The sequence below is a fragment of the Marmota monax genome, unplaced genomic scaffold (assembly GCF_021218885.2).
Source record: "Marmota monax isolate L192 unplaced genomic scaffold, Marmota_monax_Labrador192_F-V1.1 WCK01_AAM20220418_F8-fsc00100, whole genome shotgun sequence".
NCBI classification, from domain to species: domain Eukaryota; kingdom Metazoa; phylum Chordata; class Mammalia; order Rodentia; family Sciuridae; genus Marmota; species Marmota monax.
In genome coordinates this window covers 4,915,562-4,943,507 of record NW_026693872.1, presented here as the reverse complement: position 1 = coordinate 4,943,507, position 27,946 = coordinate 4,915,562, and the positions used below count along the sequence as shown (strand labels likewise).

The 27,946-nt window shown below is 36.7% G+C and overlaps 1 protein-coding gene across 3 annotated transcripts in view; it reads left to right on the top strand.

The window, feature by feature from the left end:
- Window positions 1–27,946, top strand: part of Map3k13 (mitogen-activated protein kinase kinase kinase 13) — a 166,421-nt gene that overhangs the window by 89,221 nt on the left and 49,254 nt on the right. The gene's annotated exons all lie outside the window — the stretch shown is intronic.

The following is a 27,946-nucleotide window of genomic DNA, read 5'->3' as shown; positions in this document are numbered from 1 at the left end:
AGGGAGCTTCTATATAATCCAAACAAAAAGAGAGTTGATTATGATCCTCTTCCCTCTCTGCCTTAATTTTCTGACTGGTGATCAGAGGGTTTGTGTGATTAAACTCTAGGTGCTCAGTTTCGAATGACTGGAGGCATGTAGATCTTTTCATTGCTGGGTGCAGTGTTTGCAGAGTTATTTACACCTCCTAGTAACCAGGCCCAAGGCAAACAGTCCCCATTAGCCACACAGTGCCTTGCTATACCTGTCATTGTTCTGTTAACATAACTTCAAACATTTACTGTACCTAGAGGAGGGCATTTCCTCCCTCACTTTTACTACTAAATTAATTTCATTCTTTAGTTGTTTTACATTCTTCAGAACTAATTAGAAAGATGAGAGAATCTTATTTGAAAGACACTGTAAAAGTCATTTGGGTAAATCCTCTTTACCAAAATAAGGGTCTTTTGTACAATTTTTATGATGGATGTGTCCTACCATTGAATTTCCAGTGACAGGGAGATTAGCAGTTGTGAGATATTCTATTCCATTGTTGGATTGTTTTGATTTCTTATATTCACAGAATTTTTTAAAATTACTTTAAAAACCTTCAGGACCGTTCTAATTCAATTCCTTCAGTTATCAGATGAGGAAATTGAAGCCTAGAGAGGTTAAGTAACTTGCCCAAGGCCTAACAATTTATTGACACAGCTGGGACTCCTGATTTGTGGAAATTTCTTTCCAAATCATTAAACTGCAAAATTGCTGAAGTCATAAATGTTGAATAGTATTAAATTCTGTTATGCAGCATATAAATGCTTTAGTATACAGCATATTTTAGCATAGCAAGTATTTATGTTACACTGTAGATAAACTTATTTTGATTTCAATGAAGAAAAATCGAAATCTTTCCTGTTAGGGTTCAAAGAGCTCTTTAAAGCTTCCTGAGAAACTTCCTGCTTCCAACAGGACTGTTTTCTTCTTCGCTTTTCTTTAAAAGGTATAAGGGAGAAAGAAGTCATCAGTCTGATACTTATCCTTATAAATATCTAAGAAGTCAAGTGGCCAGGAAAAAAATGCAAATCACATTTCTCTGCCTGACATGAGGGTTGTGGCATGGCATTGGTCCCAGGCCTGTCAGTGGCAACGTGAATGAGACTGGAGGAGAGCCTGCCCATATGCCAGGGAGACTTTGTGAGGTTGCCTGGCCTCCCCTGCCACCTGGAAAGACTGCACTTAGAGGGAATCTGCGACCTTTTTGTTCTCTGAAATTACCTGCTGGAGGCTTTAAGATCACCCGAAATGGGGGTGGGGACCGTAATGGGGAGAGTAGACATTGATTGGATGTGAGAGAAGACCCTGAGAGGGCTTTGAGGTATTTGGATAGACCTGAGAGGATTAGGAGGAGGAGCAGTAGAAATGGTGTGAGGTAAAGAACTGAGAATGATGCTGTCTGTTCCGAGAAATAACCAAGAGCCTTAAAAAAGATGACCTGGTGGCACATTTGAGTGTCAGCTAGCTTTAATATCTTTTTAGTTAGTGATATAAAAATATTCATTTAAGCTTTATCAGATATATCAGTAAGAAAGACACCCCCCACCCAGATTTCAAACTTTTGAGTTTGTATCCCTGTGAAGACAGATGGCCAGCCTCTTGCTCCTCAAAGGCAGAAAGATTAATCTTTTTCTTGCTTTATCTCACTGTACTTTGTACCTCTATTATAAGCTCTGCCTTCATTTAGAACGAATGTTGGCAGCTGTCTTCCCTTCTAGATACTGCTATCTCTCTACTAGGATAGACTTGAGTTCTGAAGAGCAGAGACCATTTCTTTTTTGCTTGCTTGCTTTTTTAATTATGAAATATGTCAGGCATACAAAAAAAATAAACAGGATGCTATCTTTATACCATAACATCCCCATATAGCTTCTAAAAAGCACAGTACCTAGCATGTGGCAAGCACTTGGGAGAGATTTGTTGAATTGTGGTACTGACTTCCTTCTTACACTTCTACAGTCATCTTTTTTTCCCCTTTACAGATTATATGGAGTCAGAATCATTTTCTCTTAGGGTCAATGCACGTATATTCTGATATTTGTGGAAAAGTACTGCTCTGAAATGCCTTCAAGCAGCAATGCCCACTTTAGACAGTCCTAATTATTGATTGTCATTAGAACTCAGAGATGGCCATGCCTTCCATTCAGGAGGCTTAAAGCATAAACAAAGCAGTAAAACAACAAGAGTATATCCAGCTGGCCTTTCGAATCTGTGGGTTCTCTGTACCTATGGATTCAACCAACAGCAATCAAAAATGTAGTTAGGCCTACAATGGTCTCATCTGTACCGAACATATACAGATTTTTTCTTGGCATTCTTTCCCAAATAGTACAGTATAGCAATTTATACTTACACTGCATTGGGTATCATAATCTAAGGGTGATTTAATATATGGGAAGGTGGCATAGGTTATATGCAAATATTATGTCATTTTACAAATCCACATTCATGGAATTTTATATTTGTGTGGGATCCCTCAACAAATTTCCCATGGATACTGAAGGATAACTGTAAAGCTAATGGGAATATGGATTTTGCCTTTTACAATTAGAAGAGTTTGTTATCCATGTTCATTGTTTGCATGTTTTAGTCATCAGTGATTTATTGAGACCAAAGAATGGGTTATGGCTAACAGAGAGTTTCCAAGAAAGGAATATTGTTGGGCTGAGAAAAGGGAAGGAGATTATTTGTGTGTGTCAATGTTAAGGAGAGGAGGAAAAAGAAACAAGGGAAATGATAAAATTACCCCAGAGAAAGAAATTACACTGATCACCAAGCTATGGATAAATGAGCCCATAAAATTCATGTCTCCTGACCTGAGTATGTTATATGAAACTTTCCCCTTGTATTTGTCTTTCCAACAATATTTATAGTTCTTTGTCCCAGTTTCAGTTTAGCAACTTCCTGATAGTTTCCAACTGCCTTTTCTGATAGTATATGTCAAAGTATAAACTCTAACTTATTACCTGCTCACTGACATTCTGTACTGGCACCTCTTCTGGATTTTCTAGTGTTAGCATCTAGTCCTCAATGCCTGAAAACCCTCTCTAACCATCACATCCAACCAGTCCATATAATCTGCCAATTCTGTCTTCTAAATAGCCCTCATATTCTTTCCATTCCCTCTGAAGCAACTTGATTTCCACACTCCATCCTCTCTCCCTCCATCTACTACCCTTAAGCAGAACATCTTTCAAATCTAATCATGTCTCCTCCCTTTACCTGTTTATAGTTACCTGCTCATAGGAGGAAAAAAGTCCTCTAGTCCACCTTTCCAGTCGTGTCTTCTACATCTTTCATCACCTCTCACCAGTCCTGCTGGTGTTTCTTCTCTCCCCAAATAACCTTGTGATTCCTTTCACACCTCCATGCTTGCCTGTCCCTCTGACTGATGTTCCCTGTTCATCCTGGATGGCAATTTCCCCTTCTTTGTACCTCAAAAGCTTGGACCCATCTCTCTTAGAGAGCTTCTTGTATTATATAGCAATTATTTATTTATTCGCAGGTTTCTCCTCTAGGAGACTCCTCTAGAGTAGGGGTCCACTGTGTGTTTATCTTGGCATCATTTTTATGGTAATGCCGGCACCATAGGTGATTCACAAACCAGTGAATGAATGAATAGAAAATCTGTGATAGTCACCACTTTCCTTACAGAAAAGGGAGTTTTATGGTGTGGTCTTGTAATTCCAGTGTAAAATCTGAGGAGTAAAATCAGAGGGCTGTGGCAAGAACTGATATGGCGACATCTGTAAAAGCCCTTAAATGTTTTAGAAAACACAATGAATCTAAACTTTAAGTGTTTAGGCGGCATTCCCCAAACAGTACCATACCACTTCTAATTGTATTCTTTTCCTAAAAATGATCTCTGGTGCCCCTCAAGGCTGAGTTTTCTCTCAACTTGTAATTTTCTGATGATTTGGATAAACTCAATTTTCTGTACTCTTACTATTTCCTTTTTATTGTCTTGTGTGTGTGTGTGTGTGTGTGTGTGTGTGTGTGTGTGGTATTAAGAGATTGGGATTGAACCGAGGAACATTCTGCCTCTGAGCCATATCCTAGCCCATTTTTATTTTTATTTTTAGACAGGTTCTCACTAAGTTGGCCTTGAATTTGCTGTCCTCCTTCCTCAGTTTTCTGAGTAGCTGGGGTTATAGGCTGCATCACTGTGCTTGGCTTTTTTTCTTTTTACCTGCCTATCCCATCTTTTAGAGGTATCAGATTTGGCCAGGTGCGCCACCTGGCCAAATCTGATACCTCTAAAAGATGGGATAGGCAGGTAAAAAGAAGGATCAGAAGTTCAAAGCAGCCTCAGCAACCTATCAAGGCCCTGAGCAATTCAACAAGACCCTATCTCTAAATAAAATATTAAAAAGGGCTGGGGGGTGCTGGGATTGTGGCTCAGAAGTAGAGCACTCACCTAGCCCTGGGTTCAACCCTCAGCACCACATAAAAATAAAAAAAACAAAATAAAGGTATTGTGTACAACTAAAAAATAAATATTTACTTTTTTTAAAAAAAAAGGGAGGCTGGGGATGTGGCTCAGTGATTGAGAGTCCCTGGATTCAATCCCCAGTACCAAAAAAAAAAAAAAATCATATTTGGGCACAATAGTCCAAAGCAGATAAACTCTTAGTTAAGAAATTTATCAGATACTAGAGCTCCTTGTTTGAGGCCTATACAAGTTTACACATGAACATTCGTGCAAAAATTGTATAGCTTTTTGCTAGGTTAACTTTTTATTAGTACTTTTCATTTTATGTACATAATAAAGCTGTTCTTTTCAAGAGATATTTGAAGCTGATCAAAAATAGATGAGACAGCCCTAAACCTTTTTTTTGCTCTCTTTCATTTGAGAACTTTTATTTTCCCAGAGTTCTTTGAATTCTAAACTTCCCTCTAATTGGAAATGTGTGTGTGTGTGTGTGTGTATAATCTTCTCAGTACTGGGGATTGAATCCAGGGATGCTCTATCACTGAGCTATATCCTCAGACCTTTATAATTTTATTTAGAGGTGGGGTCTTGCTGAGTTGCCCAGGCTGGCCTCTCCTATCTCAGCCTCCCAAGTCTCTGGATTACAACTGTGCTGCTGTACCCATCTTAATTGACTATATTTAAAATGTGAAAAATTTCTTTATAATATCCCAAATTCAGGAATTTGTATAGGAATAGATGAGTGTCAAGAAGTGCTTTGAAAATCTGGCAGTGCTGTATCCTGCCACTATAGCAGTTTCTTGTCTAGACTCAGAGCTGCCCTTTTCTTCAGGCCCTTCTATGGATGGTTGCACTGATAGATGGAATCTCCTAGGGGAGCTTCATGAATCAGCCTTCCATCCATTACCATGTAGCAAGATTATAATTTATGGACCCAGATGGTGACTCCCTATCCCACTACTCCTGTTTACTTCAGTAAACTAGCAGAGGTATTAACTATTAAATTGCTCCTCTTTTTAAAATAATTGAGGCTATTTGCAAAGGACTCTGTATAAAAATATTTAAACTTGTGAAAATATTTTTAAAGGTAAATTTTCATCAGAATAGGAATAACATTATGCAACATAATAAAAAAGTAAGCAATCACATAGTCAGATTTTTTTTTCTTGGCATACATCCATGTGGAAATGAAAAACTGAGGTACAAATCCTGGTCCACTTCCTACATTTTCGTAGAAGGGTTTCAGCTCTTTCTTCTTAGTTGATTGTTAAAGCTTATGGGTCTGTCCCCTACATGGGAACCCAGGATATTTGCATTACAGGTTCTTGCCAGAAAACATAGCCTATAATTTTGAGCTGCTCAATATTTTTGAAAGCTTGAGTGTGATGAATAATGTTCAAGGAAGATTTCCTGAAGGAAAGGTAGCCTGTGCCCTTCTGGATTAAAAGAGACTTTCGAAGAACTGTTGACTCAGAATATTTTACTGTAAGTGATGCTTTTCTAGAATTTTGGAAATATCATCTTGCATGAAGAGGTACTCTTAAAACTGTCTTAGGAAAGATGACACCACATTTGCTCTGGGGGTATAATTGAGGCTCTTTTATCTTCTTCATTTGGGGGATATGAATGAAAGTAAGGCCTCTCAGGTCATATTACCTGTAGAAACTGCCTCTCTTGAACAATTCATATGTTTTTATGTTACTTGATAAATTAATTGTGTCTCTTTTTACTTAGATCCACAGAAAGCTCTGGTCCAAATTTGTGAACCATTTTTAAAAGTTGCTAGCATACAAAGTGTTTTTCTTTTTAACTACCGATTATTATATACATTATCTTGTTTTTTAAAAACAAAACATTTTCTTCATATTTTTCCTTACCTCTTTACCTATTCTACTGATATTTCACATTCTATAGAACTAAGTCTTCCAGCGTGTATTTTTGAAAATTTAAATCTATGTAAGAAACCAAGCCTATTATAGTCAGTCTCATAATATTTTCATATTTGAATTTTTGTATTTTGGTGTATATGTCTTTGAAATCTTAAAAAATCTTTAATAATGTGAAATGGACAGCATTTATTAGACAGGATGCAGAGGCCAGATGATGCCTGGAAGTCTTACTGTGTAATTTAATCCTGAGTGCTGTGTTGTTTGGCTTCATTGGACTCTGAGTGTGCATATATAATTATGTGCGCATGTGTAAAAAGCCCAGACCTGATAGGAAAGAGAGGGAGGAACATCATTAGCTGAGATTAGATTTGTCTCTCCAGCTGGGCAAAGCGCCTCTGAATTCCAAGGGCTTTCCCCAGTGTAAATTATTAGACTGACTCAGCTGCTGTTCAATTCCCCTCTGGCTGAACTGCTTTTGCTAATGCTGTTAAGCTGTGGCTCAGGAGGCAAAATATCCTGAGGTACTAGATATATTTTATGCAAGTAAAAAGAAAACCTCCCTCATTCTCATATTCAGAGCATAGTGATATATAGTCTTCCCAAGTAAAAAAATAAAACAGCAGAATGGATATAAAGGAAAACTATGTGCCAACTTCAGCTATACATACAAGGCTTTGGAAATTGCTAGTAGACTGAAATAATTCCCATCTAGCCAAAGCAAATAGGAGTAATTTAATCAAAAGCATTTAATTTGGATCAGTTGAGATGATCTGACTTTAGATCTGCTACTATTCTAAAATTGGTGAAGTCTAAATGAATTAACCCCACTGTGAACCAAATACTGTATCCATCTCCTTGATTTTAACTTTGGGCCACAGGGCAGACTTATCTGAAGTTCTTCAATGGTGATAGTACCCTCACAATTATGAAAACTTGGGCCTTGTAAATATGGCATGCATACTTATTAATTGGTTGAGTAGAATTTATAACTACAGTAAATGCTCTCTTTTAGTATTTTCCTTTGGCAATTAAGGCTCTGTTTATATTGTACTAATTCAATTCAAAAAGGCATGGTGAGATGTTGGATATGTTAATTGGCTTGATCATGGAATCATTTCAAATGCATATGTATATCTAAACATCAAGCTATATGGTTTTTATTTGCCAATTTATTTCTGACTGTAAATGTAAATAATTTTTATTTGTTATTTATAACTCAGTAAAGCTGGAAGCAAAAACAAAAATAAGGTAGTGTCTTCCCTGTATGATTTTTTTTTTTTTACCTAAAATGACCAACTTATAGATAAACCTAGTGGCTGATATATCCATCAAATGTCAGGAGAATAAATGAAATGGACAAATAATACAGAAGCTATAATTAACTGATTGTTTCAAATTTTTTTTATTTAAAAATGTTTTTGTTTTTGTGATACTAGGAATTAAACCCAGGGCCTCAAGCTCGTTAGACAAGCTCTCTACCATTGGGTTATATTCCAGTCCCCAAATCTCTTTTTAAAAGTAATTAACAGGGGGCTTGGGGTACATCTTAGTGGTACATACAGCTTGTGCTTAGCATGCATGTGGCCCTGGGTTTAATCCCCAGCACAAAGGGAAAAAAAAGTCATTAACAGTTTTTTTTTAACCAACTTTATTAACAAGTAGTAAAATTATTCAACCTGAGCTCTCTTCCTCCTTCCTTTCCTTTTCCTTTGGAGAATATGTTTTCCTTTGAGGAAAGTGCCAAGGAATAGAATTAAAATGTAAAGAACTAGGAATCAAATAAGAATTAGATTATTCACTGATCATTTTGGGGACTGTAAATATGAAGCATAGTGTCTAGGCACTCAGCACAGAGAATCTGCCACTGCCCAAGTCATCACCATCAGCAGCAGCAGTAGCAGCCGTATTTACACTCCTTATCAATAATAAGCAGCCCTAAATAATGCATCGTTTCGATTCAATACTGGGTCTTCAGGGTACAGAGGAACGGTGTTATAAGAATAGGTGAAGGGGTCAGCACTTTCTAGGAAGGGCTCTGGTCAGTCACCACTACCAATGAAGCCAAGGAGGAAAACAGTGGTGATGATAGGTTCCAGGCAGGGTATAAATTTGTCGCAAAGCCTTCCACTTGATTTGAGAGCTGCTTTACATTTGCCAGGCTGTGGAAATTGCATAGATAACCATTAAAAATTAGGGTTTGGGCTGGGGTTGTGACTCAGCAGTAAAGTGCTAATGTGAGGCCCTAGGTTCAATCCTCAGCACCGCATAAATAAATAAAATAAAGGTATTGTGTCCAATTACAACTAAAAAATAAACTTTTTTTTAAAGTTAGGGTTTGCAGCTAGATGTAGTGAAGCACACCTATAATCCCAGTCACTTGGGAGGCTGTGGCAGGCAGATTGCAAGCCCAAGGCCAGCCTGGGCAATTTAGTGAGACCCTGTTTCAAAATAAGAATAAGAAGGGATAGGGATATAGCTCAGTGGCAGAGCACCTGCCTAGCATCTGCAAGGCCCTAGGTTCAGTCACTAGTACCACTAAATAAAATTAACAAACAAGGTTGGCAATCAGGCCAGCTTCATTGTGTGGCCTGTGCAGTGGTACAGAGCCTTGCACTTGGTTTAATGCTCTGTTGTCTCCATGTTGAAATTCTTAGTAGTCCTTGAATAAAGGGTCTTTCATTTTCATTTTTTACTGGCCTTACAAATTTTGTAGCCAGTCCTATTGTCAATATATAAAATTATTGTCAGGTCTTAGATGGTGTTCTCATTAGAGTACATCTTAGGACATGGAACCCTTCCTGTGTCATAACTCTTTTTTTGTTCAATACCAGCATGCTTTTTTTCTTACCTTGCTACTGTTGGATTTTGAGAAGTAGCTCTGAAGAATGTGTCAGTGCCAATGAATAACTTAAGGAAAATACTGCCTCAATTTTATGCCCCTTAAAATACTGCTTTGCTAATAAGATGTAAACTGTGTATGCATTATTTAATATAATAGCATGGATTCAGAAACTACACATTTTACTCATTCCAGTTATTACCATCCTGAACAACAGCTTTCTGATCATTGCACACATACTGAATATGTTTTTATGAAGCCATATACTTTTGATCAGAGAAAAGAAACCCATAGTAAGTCCAGCACTCAAAACCTTTCATGATGTGACACCACCCTATAGTTATAGCAGTGCTGAACACTGCTCTCCATGAACCTTATGTTCTAACTATTCCAAACTGTTTGCTGTTTTTGGAAAATGCCATTTATTTTCTTGCCTCCATTCATTTCTTTCTGCAGTGAAGGCAAGAATGTATGCCTTCTTTCAAATCGCATCCCCATGTCTTCCCACTCTCCACCCTTTCCCTGCTGGTGTGTTTACTCTTCCATCAAGACCCCACTTGATTGCTCAAAAATCTCTTCCTCTGTGAAACTTTGCTTTTTCATATTCTCAGAGTTAATTGCTGCTTCCTCTGCTGCTTCATGGCTCAAACTGCACTTGTAGGCTCTGTTCTGCCTACGTGGTGGTTACTGGTTTACTTGCCCATCTGACACTCCATGGAGTAGGACTGTCTAGTCCATTATCAATGGCATTGTAACCCAATGTCTGGCTCATGTTCGATACATGTTTACTGAAGGAGGGAATTGGAAGGACTCCTATAGTCCCTTTACGGGATTTTTTTGTGTGTTTAAAATTCTGGGTTGTAATCCCCTAAGGTGAAATAGTCAGTTGATATCAGTTGATCTTGTTGGAAATGTTTTTGATTTAAAGAATCATTTGTGCAAAAGGGAAATTTAAAAAGCAGACCTGACAGTGGGATTGAAGCTCCCTAGAATTATACACTGTTGTTACTCTAGGAGTAAGAGCAGTGAGAGCCCAATAGCAGAAGGATATCAATAGTAGGAGGCCCCAGAGAAGCCAGGAAGAATTACTCAAAAGGGTTTGAAGTCAGAAAAACAGGAAGCCCAGGGTACCATTTGACTCTCAATTTAGCCATTTCTAGCTAGCAATTTTGTTCTCAACTTTTCTTTTTGTAGCACCTTCCTTAATTAAATTATCCTGCCATGTCAAGAAAAGGCTTGAAATAAAGCCAGTAACATGTAAGGCGTATTTAGACGTATGCCAAATGCATTTCTATTCTACTACTTAAACTCTCAGACTAAATCCTAGCTACTGTGACATTTGAGTCTTTTCTTGATTCCCTTGTAGTTGTAAGGAAAGAAAGAGAGGATAAATCAGAATCTGAATCTACTGGGATTTAAAAATAATCAGACTATTCCTTGAGCTTTTCTGTGATCGTAGCCAAACTTGCCTTCTAATTTTTTCCAGTGGGATTAGACATATGTAGGATAAAGGGAAAAGCCATTAATCTCAAAGACTGGATTGCCCAAGGTATTGTAGGTTGGTTAATTTCCAAGTTTTTGGTTCAAGACATAAACCATCCTAGTCTTTTTGTCATTTTAGTAAAGATGAGAAGAGGCCTTTTAATAGACTAGATATAAGGATTTTATGATCTCATGGGTTTTTAATAATGATTCATTTTGCTTTTATTATTTTTTTCTCTTCTTCCTCCTCCTCCTCCCCCCCCCCCTTCCTCTTCTTCTACTTTCTGAGGTGAGGTTCTTGCTATATCATCTAGGCTGATCTCAAACTTGGGGGCTGAAGCAATCCCTGCCTTAGCCTCACAGTAGCTGAGACTACAGGCATGTGCCATAATGCTTGGCTAATTTTCATATTTGGATGCTCAATTCCTTTTAGTCTAGTGAGGTTGCCTGGATGCCCCATTGCAATACTCATTAATGAACCTACTTGTTTTTCTGCTAAGCAAGTAAAAAAAGATCTCTGAGAAAAATCCTTCAGGTAAAAGTTAGAAATCATAGGGTGGGAAAGGAGCATCCCAAAAGAGATGTGGGCTATGTTCCCACAAAACTTTCATCAAGAAAAATAAGTCTAAAAGTTGATATTAAAAGCATTCCAGGAAAGGAAAAGAAATTATAAGAAGACAGGTGAGCTCCTAAAGATATCATGGGAAGGGCTCTCTCATTTGATTTGCTTTGCTAAGCCAGAGAAAGGCTTCATGAGCTGATTATGTATTTGTTTGTGACGTCTCTGGATATGAGTAATATCTGGTTGTTTTTGTTTTTGTTTTTGTTTGCCAGCATCAGACCCTGGATCTTGGCCCTTAACCCAGATCTGATTCCATCTAGAGTGGGAATCTGTAAGGATGACTTTATTTTTTAGTTGTAGTTGGATACAATACCTTTATTTAATTAATTAATTTTTTTTTTATGTGGTGCTGGGGATTATACCTAGGGCCTCTCACGTGCTAGGCAAATGCTCTACCACTAAGCCACAACCCCAGCCCAGACTTTCCAATTCTTAAGACATGTAACCTTGACTGTACTAAATTCTTACCTCATTTTATTCTCTAGACCCATGATTTTTAATTTGCATTTAGATATACTCGAGATAGTTCTATCTCAAAGTGTGTTAAATGATTCTAAATACCAAATTAATGATATTATACACATAAATAGAAAGTTAGAACTGTAAAACAATGTGATTGCATTTCAACAAAGTTTGTTACAACAAACACAACTGAATGAACTTGGACAAAGGCATCCTAGTAAACTCAGGAAAAGTACCCACATCATTGGAATCCCATTGTTTTCTGCTGATTTTGCCCTTAGTTAGGACACTTGGGGGACTTGAGCTTCAGAGAGCCTTTCGCTGGTGTCAACATTGGAGTTGGGGGGAGAAAAGCTCCAGTCAGTCCCTTCTTCTCTCCTTTGTGCCACTAACCATGAGTCTGCTTTCTGACCTTGTGATTTTATCTTTTTCATAAATGGGTTTCCTGTAGATGAACTCATGCAGTAGCCTTTTGCGTTTGCCATTTTTAGATTTTCTCTTAGACTCTTTTGAGATTCACCCATGTTATTGCATGATCTTTTTTTAGTTTACCTTGCTTTCATCTGCATGGAGTTTGGTGTTGGGGCAGGCAGAGATGAAATGTTTATGTTCAATCTGCCATATTTAATTAGAAATCTTATTTCATAGTTTTAGGGAAAAATATCAGAAAGTGGGAGTGTAATGTGAAAATTCCAGCTTTGCCATTGAAATTAAACTTATTTCAGGTGAGAAATGCCAAGACAACAGAAAACATTTGAAGATTTTATGGTTTTCTTTATAGTAAGCATTCAATAAAATGCCTATGAGTTTGATTTGAATCTACAACAACCCCCAAAAGTAAGTTTATTATCTCTTGTGTATATGTGAGGCAAGTAGTTGTTAGGATTTGAATATGAGGTATCCCCCGTAAAATTCCCATGTTAAAGTAAGAATATTCAGAAGTGAGATGATTAGATCATTAAAGCTACATATAATCCATCCATCCTAATTTGAAAGGATCACTGTGCTGTGTAGTGACTCTGGGTCCATGGGGCATGACTGGAGGAGGGGATGTGCCCCTGAGGTTTGTATCTTGTTCTCCTTGGCCCGCTCTTTCTCTCTCTGCTTCATAGACACTATGAGCTGATAGCTTTCTTCTTCTGTGCCCTTGGCCATGATGCTGTGCCTCACCTTGAGCCCAGAACAGTGGAGTCAGCCAATCATGGATTGAACCTCTGAAACTGTGAGCCAAAATAAACTTTTTCTCCTCTAAATTGTTCTTATTGGGTATTTTGGTTACAGCAACAAAAAAGGTGACAAGCTCACTAGTGTTCAGTATTTTTATGTAACTTGTTGGAGACTTCACATCTGATAAGTGGCAGAGCCAGGAATCAAATATGTTCTTGCTAACTTGAAAACTTACATTCCTTCCAATTATAGTACATCATAAACACAATGTAATGGCCATGGGGAAAGCAACTATTTATAATATGCTGGATTTTTCATTACAGTCTGATTTATTACAGCCCTGGAAGGAACCTGAAGGAATGGTAGATAATACTGACAAAATTTTCTCAATATACTCTTTTGACTAACTCACTAACCATGCTGGGAATCATCAGAAAGGGTCTAGCAGTAAAATAGAAAACAGTATCCCCACCTTAATCCACAACCAGGGAGCAGTGGCATTTGGAGCATAATTCTGGTGGTCACCTTACAGAAAGATGGACTAGAGTTGGAGATTGATCAGGCAAAGGGCAACTGAGAGTGCCCTGTCTTTGGATTGCAGGCCAGAAGTTTTAAGACTTATCAATGTTGAGAGGAGAATATTGGCATTTATAAAAATCATTGTGCACAAATTTTGGAATTCTAGACTTCAAGGAGAAAACATGAAAGAATTTTGCAACAATTTTTTTTAAATATTACTTTTAAATTTTGGAAAGACATTTTGTTAAACCGTAATTCATTAATTCATAGGACCTTTATATTAATGCCTGATTCCATGGAAGATTCTGGAGAAAACAGTAGTAAGATAGTCTCTACCCTGAATAAATATCTCATCTAGTGAGAAAAAAACATTCTTGTTGAAGAGATCACATACACACACACACACACACACACATATTTTTTTTTCAGTACTCTGAATGGAATCCTGAACTATAGTTCAGTCTCTACCACTGAACTATATTCCCAGCCCTTTATATTTTTTTATTTTCAGACTAGATCTCACTAAGTTACCCAGGATGGACTCTAATTTGTATCCATCCCCTTGCCTCAGGCACCCAAGTAGCCAGGATTACAAGCACGACTCCTGTATCTGGGGACCATTTATAATTTTAAGTGTTAGTGATAAAATAAAGGCAGGGAGGTTTAATATAAAATAAGTTCAACATGTGAATATGATTCTTTAATGGACTACTAAGGGAAGCAAGTGATATTTGTGTTATACTGATTCCTTTTGGCAGTAGATATCACAAAAAATATGTCCCATTCAAAGCTGTTGTCAGAAGCAAAGTATTAGGCTAACAGGATCACTGACATTTCCTAGCTTCTTGAAGTAGAGTTTTATCTTTTCTCATTCTCAGTTTACAAGATGTTGAAATTGTAGATAATGCTGTTTTAAGAACAGCTAGGTATATACACAGGAATTTGCAATCAGTTATTTAGAATACCAGTAAAAAACAGAAAATAAAGGGAAAAAAGTGTTCTCACATTGCTAGAATTGATGTTACAGAGTCCAGGTGAAGTTTATGCATAAAAACTTAATAGTTTAATTACTTGGGCACAGTGGCATAAGCACACAGTCTCAGTCACTGGGGATGCTGAGGTAGGAGGATCACTTGAGCCCAGGAGTTTGATGCCTGCCAGGGCAACATGGCGAGACCCTGACTCTTAGGAAACAAAACAAACTGAAACTCACAGTTTACTTATAAGAAGAGCTTTCAAGCCTTTGTGCATTCCTATTATTTTACACACAGTTCTAACAGGTTTGGTTATCTGATTTCCCAGACCATGACAAACACTAACTACTCAGGCAGATTTACCAAGCTCTCTGAGAGTCAGTGACTAATAAATCAACTGATAACCAGACACTAAAACAGAAGAAAATAAAATTAACCAAACAAGTGCAACAATAAAGCAATCGTTAGCATTTTAGAATGACTCTCCACTTTGCAAATAGATTTTCCAATGTTATTTCAAATAGTGAGTTCTATTGGTAATGTTTAAATGTTGACTTTTAAAAAAAAAGTTCATAGGTGACTTTTGGAACACTTATATTAAAAAGTGCACTTGTAATGATTTGAATTGTAATTTCAATAAGGGAAGCAGCTAGATATTTTTAAATTTTGTCCTCTAATTTTAGTCTTTGTATTGAGGAACTACATACTGTTTGCTGTCGCATAGATTATTATTCTTATTATTCTTTCCACTAGAACTATTTTATATCTTTATTATTGTTTTAACACTTAGAATAAATATTTAATACTTATTGATGTTCTTCCTTGTCATACTCATTTTGGACAGATGGAACTTATCAAAGATCCTCTAGAAGTCTGCAAATTTCAGCTATATATTGGGAGTTGAAATGGAAACTACCCCAATGAATAATTAAATAATAGATATGGATTATCTCTAGCACAATGTCAAATGTACATTTCAAAACCATGACACGGGATAAGTGAAAAATTATTGATCTTTGCCAATTTCAAATTTCTATTTTTAGTAAAGTTCAAAGTGTTCTATCATATGTTTTCTAGGATATCATCTAGATTGAATCATTACTTAAAAAAATTAAAACTCAGAAATACTTATGTGAGCAAAGGCAATGTTAAATGAGGAGAAATGTAAAAGTCAAAAACAATAGGATCTCTCACTAATTTTAATTACTTCTGTATTTAATTTGACATTGGATTTAGTCTAGAGTGTTTTACTCTACCTGGAGCTTTTAACCTGAATATCTGTAATATAGTCTTCTCTGAGAAGTGACATGAGCTGCTTGTGATTTGGTAAAAACCTCAGATCCTATCAGCCTTTCCCTTCACTAGCCCTCCCCTAGTTTTCTGCCTTTGACCTACACTAGTCCTGTAATGAGGAACTTCAAGGAATGATGGTACCAGTAATCCAATTTCAATTTAAAAATTTTCACAAATGACTGTTGAACCCATTCAGACATTTGAAAATTATTCCTCTGGCTCTTTTGATCACTTTAGATACCTGGCTGTGAACTCTTGGAAAATCCTAACAAACAAGCAAAAACATCTCTCTTTTAATTTGATCCAAATAAACCTTTTTTAGAATGTACCCATACTTAAATCACTTCCAAGTACTGTATTACTAAACTTTAGTTGAAAACCTGTTATTCTAAAGTAGTTAGTGAAGTTATAGGCATTAGCAATCCCTGTGTACAAAAGTAAGCAAAAGTCCTGATTAATCCTCACAACAAATACATTAGCTAATATGAATACAGTGCATTTGAGCAGCGCTGATCAATAGAATTTTCTGTGATGATGTTCTATTTTGTATTGTCCAAAAGTATTACCACTAGCCACATGTAGCTACTAAGCACTTTATTTTATTTTTAAAATTTTTTTTAGGATGTTGATGGATCTTTATTTTATTAATTTATTTATATGTGGTGCTGAGAATCAAACTCAGTGCTTCGTGCGTGCTAGGCAAGCACTCTACCACTAAGCCACAACCCCAGTCCTGTTACTAAGCACTTTAAATTTAAAAATTCAGCTTCTCAGTTGCACTAGTTAATTTTATTTCATTTTAACTTTAAGTTAAATAGTCATGTATGACTAGAAGCTACTACATTGGACAGAATAGGTATAGAGACTTAACATCAAAACAGAATGAATCACACCTGTGATTCCAGCTATTTGGGAAGGAGGTAGGAGGATCACAGTAGGCAACTTAGCAAGATCTTTTATCAAAATAAAAATGTGAAAAAAAAGTTGGGGATGTAGCTTAGTGTAGAGCACTTGCCAACTTACTATGCATGAGGACCTAGGTTCAATCCATAGACCCCTCACACATTCTAGAATGAGCATATTTTAAAATAACCCACTTGCTTTCATCCTAATTAAAATCTTGTCTTAAGGTCAGATGTGAGTCAACTCCATATTTTTCTGACTAAGACCTTTCTTAGTGGAATCCTTTATCGTTTTGATAGTAGAATGTGGTTAAGGGCTCGGGTTTAGGCTTGGGCTTGGGTCAGGCTCTGGAGCTTGAGTAGAACTGGGTTCAACTCCTATATTCACCACTTAGTAGCTGCCAGTGAGTTATTTAAATTTTCTCCATGCTCCAGTTTTTTCATTAGTTGTTACCAGGGGTAATAACTATACCTTTCTCAAAGGGTTAATGTCAGGGTTGGAGAAGTTAACATACGGAAAGTGTTAGGGCAGGGGTGACACATAATCTCCGTAAATTTAGCTGTTGTCAATATATTGTTTATCACATTGCTATGTGTTTATGTAAAGTTCTGTTAACCAAAAAGTGAATTTATGATGTTATCTCTGGTCCTTTACTAAGTGCTGGGGCTGAATAGGGAAGAAAAAAAGAAGCAAAAGATCCCAAGGTTGATACTTGATTCTCTAGTAAACTCACCAATTTATGAGAATTAGAAGTTTCTCCTGAAAAATAAGAAGTCATGGCCCATTCACTGCTCCTTTTCCAATCTGAACAATCTATAATTCTAGCATTCTTATGCAAAACCAGAAGCTATGAAAGGATGGCAGAAGGACCCTGATGGCACTTTGCCTGCCAAGTACATGTAGGACTAGGAACAGTGTGTAGAACGTAGTTTTGAGAGAACTTCCAAATATTTCATTGAAGTCTGTTACCAACCCTGTTCAGTAACTCTATATGTCAAACTGGCAATGATGTAATAAAGTATAAAACACGTGCAGAATGTGTTTTATTCATATTCCTATTTCAGTTATATTTTACTGTTCAACTAAACAATCCAAACACTGACAAGGAAATTTTTGGGAAATGAGAACTTTCATAATATAATTTCATTTTTAAAGTTTTTCGTTCCTCTGTCACTTTCTCAGAGTCATAAAGTTCCAACAGCAAAGCTAGCCAGTTCTTGATAAGCAGCACATTCGCTGTCACCTCCCTAGAGCCAGCATCTATTTTAATAACAACAGCTCACATCAGAATGCCACTTAATAGCTTGAAAAGCACTTTCATGTCTATGATCTCATTTAATACACAAAGCCTTTGAGGAAAGTTGTCCCCATTTTTCAGAACCCCTGTGTAGCAAGCTGTTTCCACTATAAATATTTAATCATAATATGAATATCATTTAGGTTTCATTGATAAAAATGCTTTTTCAGCATACTACATGGTATTGAGACACATGAATGACCCAAATGTAATAAATTGTAATTCCTGTATTTAGAGGGGAAAAGATTCCTCAGACTTCAGCCCAGGCAGGAAGAACAAATTATTCAGTGGTAGCCAGTATCTATATACAGTAACTTTGACTGACACCAGAGTTACAGTTTTCTCACCAAACCAGAAAGTCCGAAAGCCAGAGGCAGACCTCCTGTAGCAGGGACTCAGCTCTACAAGTTGCATTTCCAGCTTTGGCCAGGACATCTCTGCCTTTAGCAGCAGGCTCTCTCCACTGATGTGATACTTAAGATAGATTCCACTTTATTCTGTCCTTCTCATGCACCCTGTTCTGTGCCTCTGGAGGCTGACACACGTGGAGTGCCTCAGTGCGCTTCTTTGCCCTCTGGTTCTAATGGGACCATTGTTCAACTAATGGGAAGCACCTGCAGGATCTCAAAGGACAAGAGGAACGTGAAGTTAGGATTCAATATTAATTTCTCTGGCTCCCTCTTTCTCAGGTCATCACACTTTGGTTTCAATACTCTACCAAAGGCCATAGTTCTTGTTGAATGGCCTTCTGTAGCTAGGCAATCATTCTTTCCCTTGCCTGGTTAACAGCATCCTGGTTGTTGTTAGCTCTGGGGCGCATAGGGCACAGCGCCATCCCTGTTGCTTTTCCTGCCCACTCCTTTGTAAGTAGTCTCTTATTTTATTAAATTCTCCTTTGTCCCATTTGAGTGTGGCATCTGTTTATTTCCAGGACCTGGACTCATACAGTAACTTAAGTGACAGCACCTACTTCTCATGCTCATGCATCATATAGACAGCATTCGACAAGACTTCAGAAAAATGATTATGTGAAGTTCAAAAGTTTCCTTCAGTTTAATCCCTAGGATATTTGGAATATGAATTATTCTGTAATTAGATTCTTTAGCAACACACCTCATCTACAAAGAGAGAAATATGTGACCTAATAAGTAATTATAGTTATATATTAATGTGACATTTATTAGAAGTAATTATTAAATAGGTTCTTATTTTCATCATCAAATTACTAACGTGCCTACTTCTACTATTTCCCAGTTAGGGAGATTACCTATTCTTTCAACATCTATATTCTTCAAATTATTATTATTTTTTTCAAACTAGATAAGACATAGAGACTATTAGAAAAGTCAGAATGGTCTGAGAGCCTAGGGCCAGAGAGTAGTGGAATAGTGACACTGAATCCTTCATTTCTTATTTCTTAACTGCTTGGAGGTAAATGGTCTTTTCATTAAAAAAAAAAAAAAAAAGGAAATAACCATTCTTTGGGGCCACTATAAGATTGCTATTTTTCCATAGTCATATCCCTAAAATGACGAAGGACAAATCTATTTTAAAATTTATTTATTTATTTATTTTTTTAAAGAGAGAGAGAATTTTAATATTTATTTTTTAGTTCTTGGCAGACACAACATCTTTGTTTGTATGTGGCGCTGAGGATCGAACCCAGGCCGCACGCATGCCAGGCAAGCGCGCTACCGCTTGAGCTGCATCGCCAGCCCTATTTTAAAATTTATGTTCTCATTTGAGCTATTCTTTTAATTATATAGATTATAGTAAAGCATATACGTTCTCATTTTAGAATCAAATGTTTATTAATTAAAATATAAGTAGCAAATTTTATTGAGTGCTTGCTCTATAGTGGTAATAGGTTAAATAATCTGTAAGTATTATCTCACTTAATGCTTGTTACAACGCTATAAGGAAACAAACCAAGCTAAGTAACTTGCCTGTGACAGAATCAGTATGAGGGCCCAGGAAGTTTGAATTTAGAATTCACACATTTTACAACAATGATAAATTTGTCGCCTAAGGATATTTTTAAAAAGATTTTTCTAACTTGGAAGGAGTTGCTATTATACAGAATTCTGTAGGCCTAGAGCCACAGAAAACTTAGACTTTTTCTTGAGGGTCTTCTTCAGAAAAGTAAAAGTAAGCTGCCAGAAGACAGAGTAACACTGCCAGGAAGGTGGTGACACAAGCGTAGAAGATGGCTGTGTCCAGAAGGCAGGCAGGCTTCATGCGTTGATAGCATGGTGCAGAAACCTGCAGATCTCTAGGGAAAAAATTCCAAAATCACCCCTGAGGACACAACTCTGAAATTATTCTCGTTTGTTCACATTGCTCTTTTGTTTAAAGCATAAGTGGTGTTTTCCTAGAGATATTTTTTTAAATCGATAAAATCATCTCCTAGTTTAATATAGCAATGTTAAAAACATGGGATTTAATTTTTTCTCCTCCTAAATAACAGAACTGTACAGTGTAAATATTCTTTCAAATATTGCAGTTGTATTGAGTTTTTCTTCTTTTTTGCAATTTATTAAAGCCTGCAATGTAAAAATAATTTCTATAATTAAAGACAAAGGAAATTCAATATGAAAAAGAAGTTGCATATATTTGAGGTTTCTCTCTTCTGTTCATATTATTTTTGCCTTTTTGACCTTGTATCTAACTGCTTATTGATTTTTTTGTGTTCTCATTTATAATTTTAAATGAATATTACAAGCTCAATCTATGTATTGATCTATCCCCCTCCTTTGTTCTCTCATCTTTTTACTTTCTTTAAGAAACTCTTGTCTTTCCTGGCCCTTCTTTTTATTCCCCTTGATGTCACATATATGTTGAACATGCTGACATGTATTGGTTTATTCTAGCTTTTCTGTTAAAGACTTAGATGACTAACATATTGAAGATTCACTCTATACCAGGTGTGGTACAGTATTATCTCCTATAATCATCCAGTATTATCTCCTACTCTCTGAGGTGGATTCTGTGCTTATCACTTGTTATGGATTGCAAAATTGAAGTTTAGACAAGAGAGTTAAGGTCAAGTTAATGATTAGGATTTCAATCCACATTTATCTTCCTCTGGTGCCTTCCCTCTTATGCCCTTACAATATGGCTGTCAAGATGAGGTACATGGGTCTGAATATATTTTATTGATTGCAAAACAAAATTAAAATGTTCATTTAGCCTGAAATTTTAAAAATACTTTTAATTTTGAAAAATAATGTTTAAATAATTTCAATTGTTATTTCAATCCTTGTTGTCCTAAACTATTTATAATTCTATAACTCTCATAGAATTCCATAAAAAAGGGAAAAGTCATAAAATAACAGGAAATGAAAAGAAAGGAACTAGAATTTATTATTTAATGTATACTTGATGCTTTTGTCAAAGTGCAACCCAAGTTCATAGTTCTATATATTTATTACTCCTTTTTTTTAAATTAGAGTATTTCTCTACCTTCTGCTTTTGCATGAATAACTATCTTGCTCACAGCTACCAAAGGTAATTCTTTATAAAAGGTTATTTAGTGGATCCTAAATGCAGGAGTTTTAGTGCCTTAACATGTAATTAATTTGGACCTTAGGACTTGGAATTAATCATATGTTCTTATTATGTCATCACCCTTTTGAATTTCAATTCTTTTAGTCATGATTGCTCTACCTTTTATATTTTGAATATGATTCTCACTAGAAAAGGTAAACACAAAGAGGAGCTGTGAACTTTTATTTCCTTATTATCATCTGTTTTAATTCATTTTTTGTTTTGAATTTATAATTATTCTAAAACCTGTTGACAGCATATACTGACAATGATTTCCTGACAATGTTCTTAATGTCATATCATTTTTCATTTCTGCAAATGTAGAAAAGTTGGCTTATTAATTTAAATGTTTAAAGCAACAAAAATTTGGATTGAAATTTCTGATTAAACAAATAATGCATGCTAATTATAGAAATTTTAGGGACATATGCAGAACCACTGTTGAAGTTTTTTGTTGCTGTTGTTTTGTTTTGCTTTGTTTTTTTTTTGTTGTTGTTGTTTGTTTGTTTGTTTGTGTGTGTGTGTGTAGTACTGGGGATTGAACCCAGGGGATTGATAGACATTTCTGTATTTTGATGAATTTACAGACTATAGCTCTGAAAATAAAGCATCTTATTCATTTTAAACCAACTATAATACTGGCCAAATTATATTGTTATATTGTACACATGTACTAATATGTAACAACAAATCCCACCATTATGTACAACTATAATGCACCAATAAAAAAAAATGTGGATGAAAAAGAAATTACCATATACAAGTTCAAGGCCAACCTCAGCAACTTAGTGATACCCTGTCTCAAAATAAAATTAAAAAACAGCTGGGAATATAGCTCAGAGGTACAGCATCTCTGGGATAAATTCCTAGTTTTAACAAAAAATCTACTGTAAATTTATTTTAACTTCAATCACAGTTATAGATCTGATATGCAGAAGTAATCCATCACCATGAAGGATTTGTCCTTTTGTAATTTTTATTTTTTGCTGACTCCAACGTACAGATGCTCCTCAATTCACTATAGGGTTATATCCCTATAAACCTCCTGAAGTATCAAAGTGCATTTAATATACCTAACCTGACAAACATCATAACTTATGGTCACATGGTTGATTGGGATCTGCAGTTTGCTGAGGCTGCCCAGCATCTTGAGAGAATGTCATACCACATATCACTAGTCCAGAAAAAGATCAAAATTCAAAATACAATATCTACTGAATGTGTATTGCTTTTGCAATATTATAGAAAAAAATAAGCAAGCTAAGACATTGTAAGTTAGAGACCATTTGTACATTGATATTATTAAGCATTCATAGACTTTACCAAAAATATAAACACATGGAAAGCAATGAATCAATATTTTTGGATTCCTGATTATTGAATATAGCATTATTAAGAAGATGGAATGAGATAGTAGATCAGTGGATTTGGTTGATGTGAAGTTAGTTATCATTGCCCTTTCAAAAAGGAGTTTAACATATGGTTCTGTTAAGAGAGCAAGTGGGGTAAAGGCACAATTGTAGGCCATTCTATTTATCTGATTTGAAATTTCATAGTTACATTGTATAACTCCATTTGAAAAAGCTATATAACTTTTTAAAGTTCAAACCAAGATCTGGGTGACAAACTTCTATGCTAGAAAGATCATTTTTTTGTTGTTATTACTATAAATAAATAACTTCATCCCAGTTTTAAAATGGGATTGATTACCCCTTATAGCAGAAATTCCCTTTATCCTCTCAAGTCTGGTATATGAATTTTAGAGAAGTGACCAGAAAGTTAAGATGGCAATAGTACATTTATCTAAGAAATAGGTAAGACCAAGAGAAGATCAGCTGGGAAAAGTTCATCACCAGTCACTACATCTCATAAAAATAATGCTTAATTTAAAATTTAGTCACACTGAAGACTGTATTTGTGGTGTTCAACTTTCCAAAATATTTGATTTACTCTTATTTATGATATAAAATTCAAATTCTGACCATTATCTTCAATTAGCAACATGGGGAAATATGTATAATAAAACCTGAGACTTTGAGGGCCATGTGTACAGATTGCCCCATCCATTCCTTTTTCTGTGCTGCGTCCTGGGATCATGGCACAAAGCCAAGGTAATTTCCAGAAATTGGCAGGGCTCTGCCAAATGCACAGCTGCTGCTGTCTCCAACCCTTGCCTACTAATTTTGCATAAACCACTTCCTCCTCTTGGGGCCAAGAAATTCGAAGGGCAGAGGAAGTGTGCCTCGAGGGAAGATACGGAGCTTCACTTTGTGCTCCCGGTAGACCCAGAACCTGTCACAAGGGTAGCAGCAGAAGTATCACCTTGATTCATCAATGGGCTTCTCATAGCAAGTCCTTCTGAGAAAGGTGACATTCTAACCTTGCCCTTTACCTCTCTGACAGTCCTTATTTTTTTTTCCATTTAACTCTCAGTATTTCAAAATCTTGCCTCATTTCCTTTCCTTCCAGTAACTACTAGCATTGATTTCTCATTTTGTTAGTCAGCTTTGTATCACTGGGACCAAAAGGCATGATAAGAACAACTTAGTGAAGGGAAGGTATATTTTGGCTCAGAATTTCAGAGATCTGGTCCATGATTGGCCAACCTCGTTGGCCTAAGTTGAGGCAGAACATCCTGGCCAAAGGGTGGAGGCAGAGAAAAACTGCTCACCTGGTGTCAGCTGGGAAGGAGGGGGAGAGAGAAAACAAAACGGAGAAGGGGGTGGGTCATGGGCAGATGCACTCCTCCAGGACATGCCCCCAGTGACCCACCTCCTCAAACCACACATGCCTGCCGGCAGTCACCCCCAGTTAGTCTCTTCAAACCTGGATGGACTGCTGAGGCTACAGCTCTCATATTCCTTCACTCACACAAGAGCTGTGGGGAGACACCTCATAGCCAAACCATAACACTCATGAATTCAAAGAAGAATGGTCAGTTGCCCTGAGGGTATCTGAACCAAACTGGGTCAGGGAGAGAGGAGCTAAGAGAGCAAAAGGCAGCCTGATTCGGGCCTCCTGTATTCCCTCCGCTTCCACTTGCCAGTTCCTTCACTGAGCAGTGGCAGCGTGTGGGTGTACATACAAACACAGGTAAAATTTAGATATTTTTATCCTCCTACACTCTTCTTAAATGTAGAGTCAGTTCTGATCATATTTGAATATAGTCATGGTGATGATTTTTCTTTCCCTTTGTTCTTGTGCCTCTCAATTTTCTGCCTTTCTTGGTTCACGTTGGACTTGATATTCCTGGTGAATATCATGAGGAAATGAATAACATGAGGAAAGCCTATCTGGCTGCGCATCTTTACACACACCTTGAGATGGACCTAACCTCTGCCCACCCAGAGGAGTGCTGGATCCCAATAGTAGCAATCTCTACTGCTCTGTGGAGAGGCGCAGGGATGTTCTGGGATGTTCTGGGTGCTTGTGTTTGGGAGTAGCTTTAAAACATCTAGAATAGCTCTGGGTTTTTTATTTGTTTGTTTTTGTGGTGCTGGGGATTAAACCCTGGGCCTCTTGAATAGGGAAGCATGGACCACAGAGCCACACCCCAGGCCTAGAATAACACTCTGAATTACTATTGTTTCTGTCATCAGTGGTCATGGTATCTCGATATTTGTTTCTCTTTGCTTAACAAACACCCAAACACACATGCCTTACCCTCCTAGAAATGAGAAGAGATTATGAAACAAAAGTGTATGTACTCCTTACAATATGATGTCATCAGGCAGAAACTCAAAAACAGAAAAAAATGGAAATTTACCAGGAATTAATATGAAGTCCTGTAGTTTGATTTTAAAAAATAAATTGTACAAATAGATATTTGACTGAAATTCACATCTACATTTGAGGATTCTCCAATTTGATGTAAGCCAATAGCCTAATGTATGTCCTGACCTATCTAGGATAGGCAGGAGTCCCGGTGGCAAAGCAGACTGGAAATAACTGCTGAGGCAGTGGCCAGTCAGATAGTATGAAGTCAGCAGTCTTAGAAGAGATGAGGCAGAGCAAGGTCAGAATGGTCAAAGACAAGAGACAGCCCAAGGTTGTGACTGGTGACAGCAAGAAAACAAAACGAGGAGATCTGTAATGTCAAAGCTTAGAAATGAGCACCAAGAAACAAGTGGGGAGGAGGCTGTAGGGAGAATGGAGGTCAGTTAGCCAACTCTCCTGCTGTAAAAAGGCTTCCAACTTTTGTTTCTTTTTTCTTTTTCTTCCAACCTTATTTTCCTAGGCAGCTTCCCAACACCTAGATTTCTCCATGCCCTAGAATTTAAATTCCTCTTAACCTAACCTCATCCAGTTAAAGTGATCTCTCTCTAAATGTGTTTAATAGGAAGAATCACCTGCATCGGATCAAAAACTCAGAGCCCATGTGTGGAGGCAGGGGTTCCTTTTGTTCTGCCCTGCTCCTCAACCTTAGTCGCTATTTCATTATTTCTGGATCATCTGCCCTCTCACACATGCTCTGGTCATTCCTGCTTCCCTGCCTCTGCTAATGCTTCTTCCTCTCTGATTTCCTTCCCTTTATCACATATGGTCTCCAGAGGTTCATCTCAAGTCCTACCTCTCTCATTTATCCTGTGATAGCTCCTCCTGCCCTCATTATCGTCTCCCTTCTCTCACAGTTCTGTATAATAGAATATGGTTCATTCATCATGGGCTGGAGGGGAATGATCCCTTTAACGTAATTAATAACTCCTCAAGTGGTTTGTGAACTTTGAAAGGATAGAAAAGTTTTCCAGACAGTGCATGGTACAGAAGAGAGTGGGGTCAGGAAAAATAATCTGATTTTTCAGTGCTGGCTCTATGATCTTTATTTAGCATATACCTCTCTCCAGGCCTTAGTTTCCTTCTGTGAAAAAATGAGGATTTATGATTCCATGCTCTGAGTTTCTTACACAGGTGATCAAATGTTTATATCCAATGATTACAGGCAACCTCATTTTTTAACTTATTAAGAACTCTAATAAAGTGAAGGATTATCATAAGAAGTTCCATCATGTTATTTAAATAAGGCAAGGGGATTTGGGAACCTGAATTTTGAGATGGATTTTAATTCATGCTCCACCACTTAATATATTGCCTTATAAAATTTTCTTACTTCTCTTGCAAAATGTGAATGTCAGTATGACAAGGATTATGGTGATAGAGCTGGCTTATATGCCAGTTTATAGGAGCCAATTGTCAAATATTTAGAAACTTTGTAAGCAAGATATTAAACCACTATTAGCTTAAATCTGCTATGGTGGGAGTATTTATACTGGGGAAATAAGCAAACACTACAAATCAGATGCCTATTGTTTTGGAGAGTTGATTTACCAGGACATAACTGAAAAGTGCAAACAGTGCTGTCAATTATAAAGCACTGTCTTACTTATCATTAAAATTAATAATGGTACTGGGCATGGTGGTGCATACCTATAATCCCAGCATTTGGAAATGCAAAAAAAGTAAATTTTTCATAAAATATACTTTGAATGATTTTTTTAATTAAAAACCACATGTGTATATGTGTGTGTGTGTGTGTGTGTGTGTGTGTAGCTGAAGATTGACCCAGGCCCTCACATGAAAATTTTAAATCTATTTTTAGTTAACATGTAAACTTTGTACATATCCATGGGGAACCATGTGATGTTTTAATACATATATACATTGTATAACACTCAAATCAGGGTAAACCTATCTGTTTGCCCAAACATTTATCAATTTTTTTGTGGAAAAATATTTAAAATCCTTTCTTTTAGATTGTTCAAAATAAAGCCATTATCATTACTTATAGTCACCCTGCTGTGCAATAGAACACCAGAACTTATTTCTCCCTTCTAACTGTAACTTAATAACCTATTGACCAACCTTTCCCCATTGTTCCTCCCCTGCACTTGTTCCAATCTCTGGTAACTAGTATTATATTTTCAACTTCAATCTCTGGTAACTATTCTATTTTCAACTTCTATGAGATCAACTATATTAGATGCCACATGTGAGTTCATATGGCACTTGTTTTTCTGTGCCTGACTTATCATCACTTAACATAATATTCTCTAGTTGCATCCACGTTGTCACAAATGACAGGATTTAATCTTTTTTCATAGCTGAATAATATTCCATTGTGCAAATGTACCATATTTTCTTTATTCATTCATCCATCAATGGACACTTTGGTTGTTTCCATTTCTTATTAATAGTGCTGCAGTGATAATGGGAGTGCAAGAGATTCCTTAATATAGCTTTCATTTCCTCTGGATAAATAACCAGTAGTGGTATTGCTGGACCATATAGTAATTCTAATTTTAAATTTTGGAGAATCTGCTATACTGTTTTTCATAATGGCTCTTCTTATTTACATTCCACTAACAGTTTATAGGGGTTACTTTTTCTTCCACATCCTTGCCAGCACTTATCTTTTGAAGAATAGCCATTCTAACGGGAGTAAGGTGATATCTCATTGTGGTTTTAATTCGCACTTCCCTGATTATTAGTTA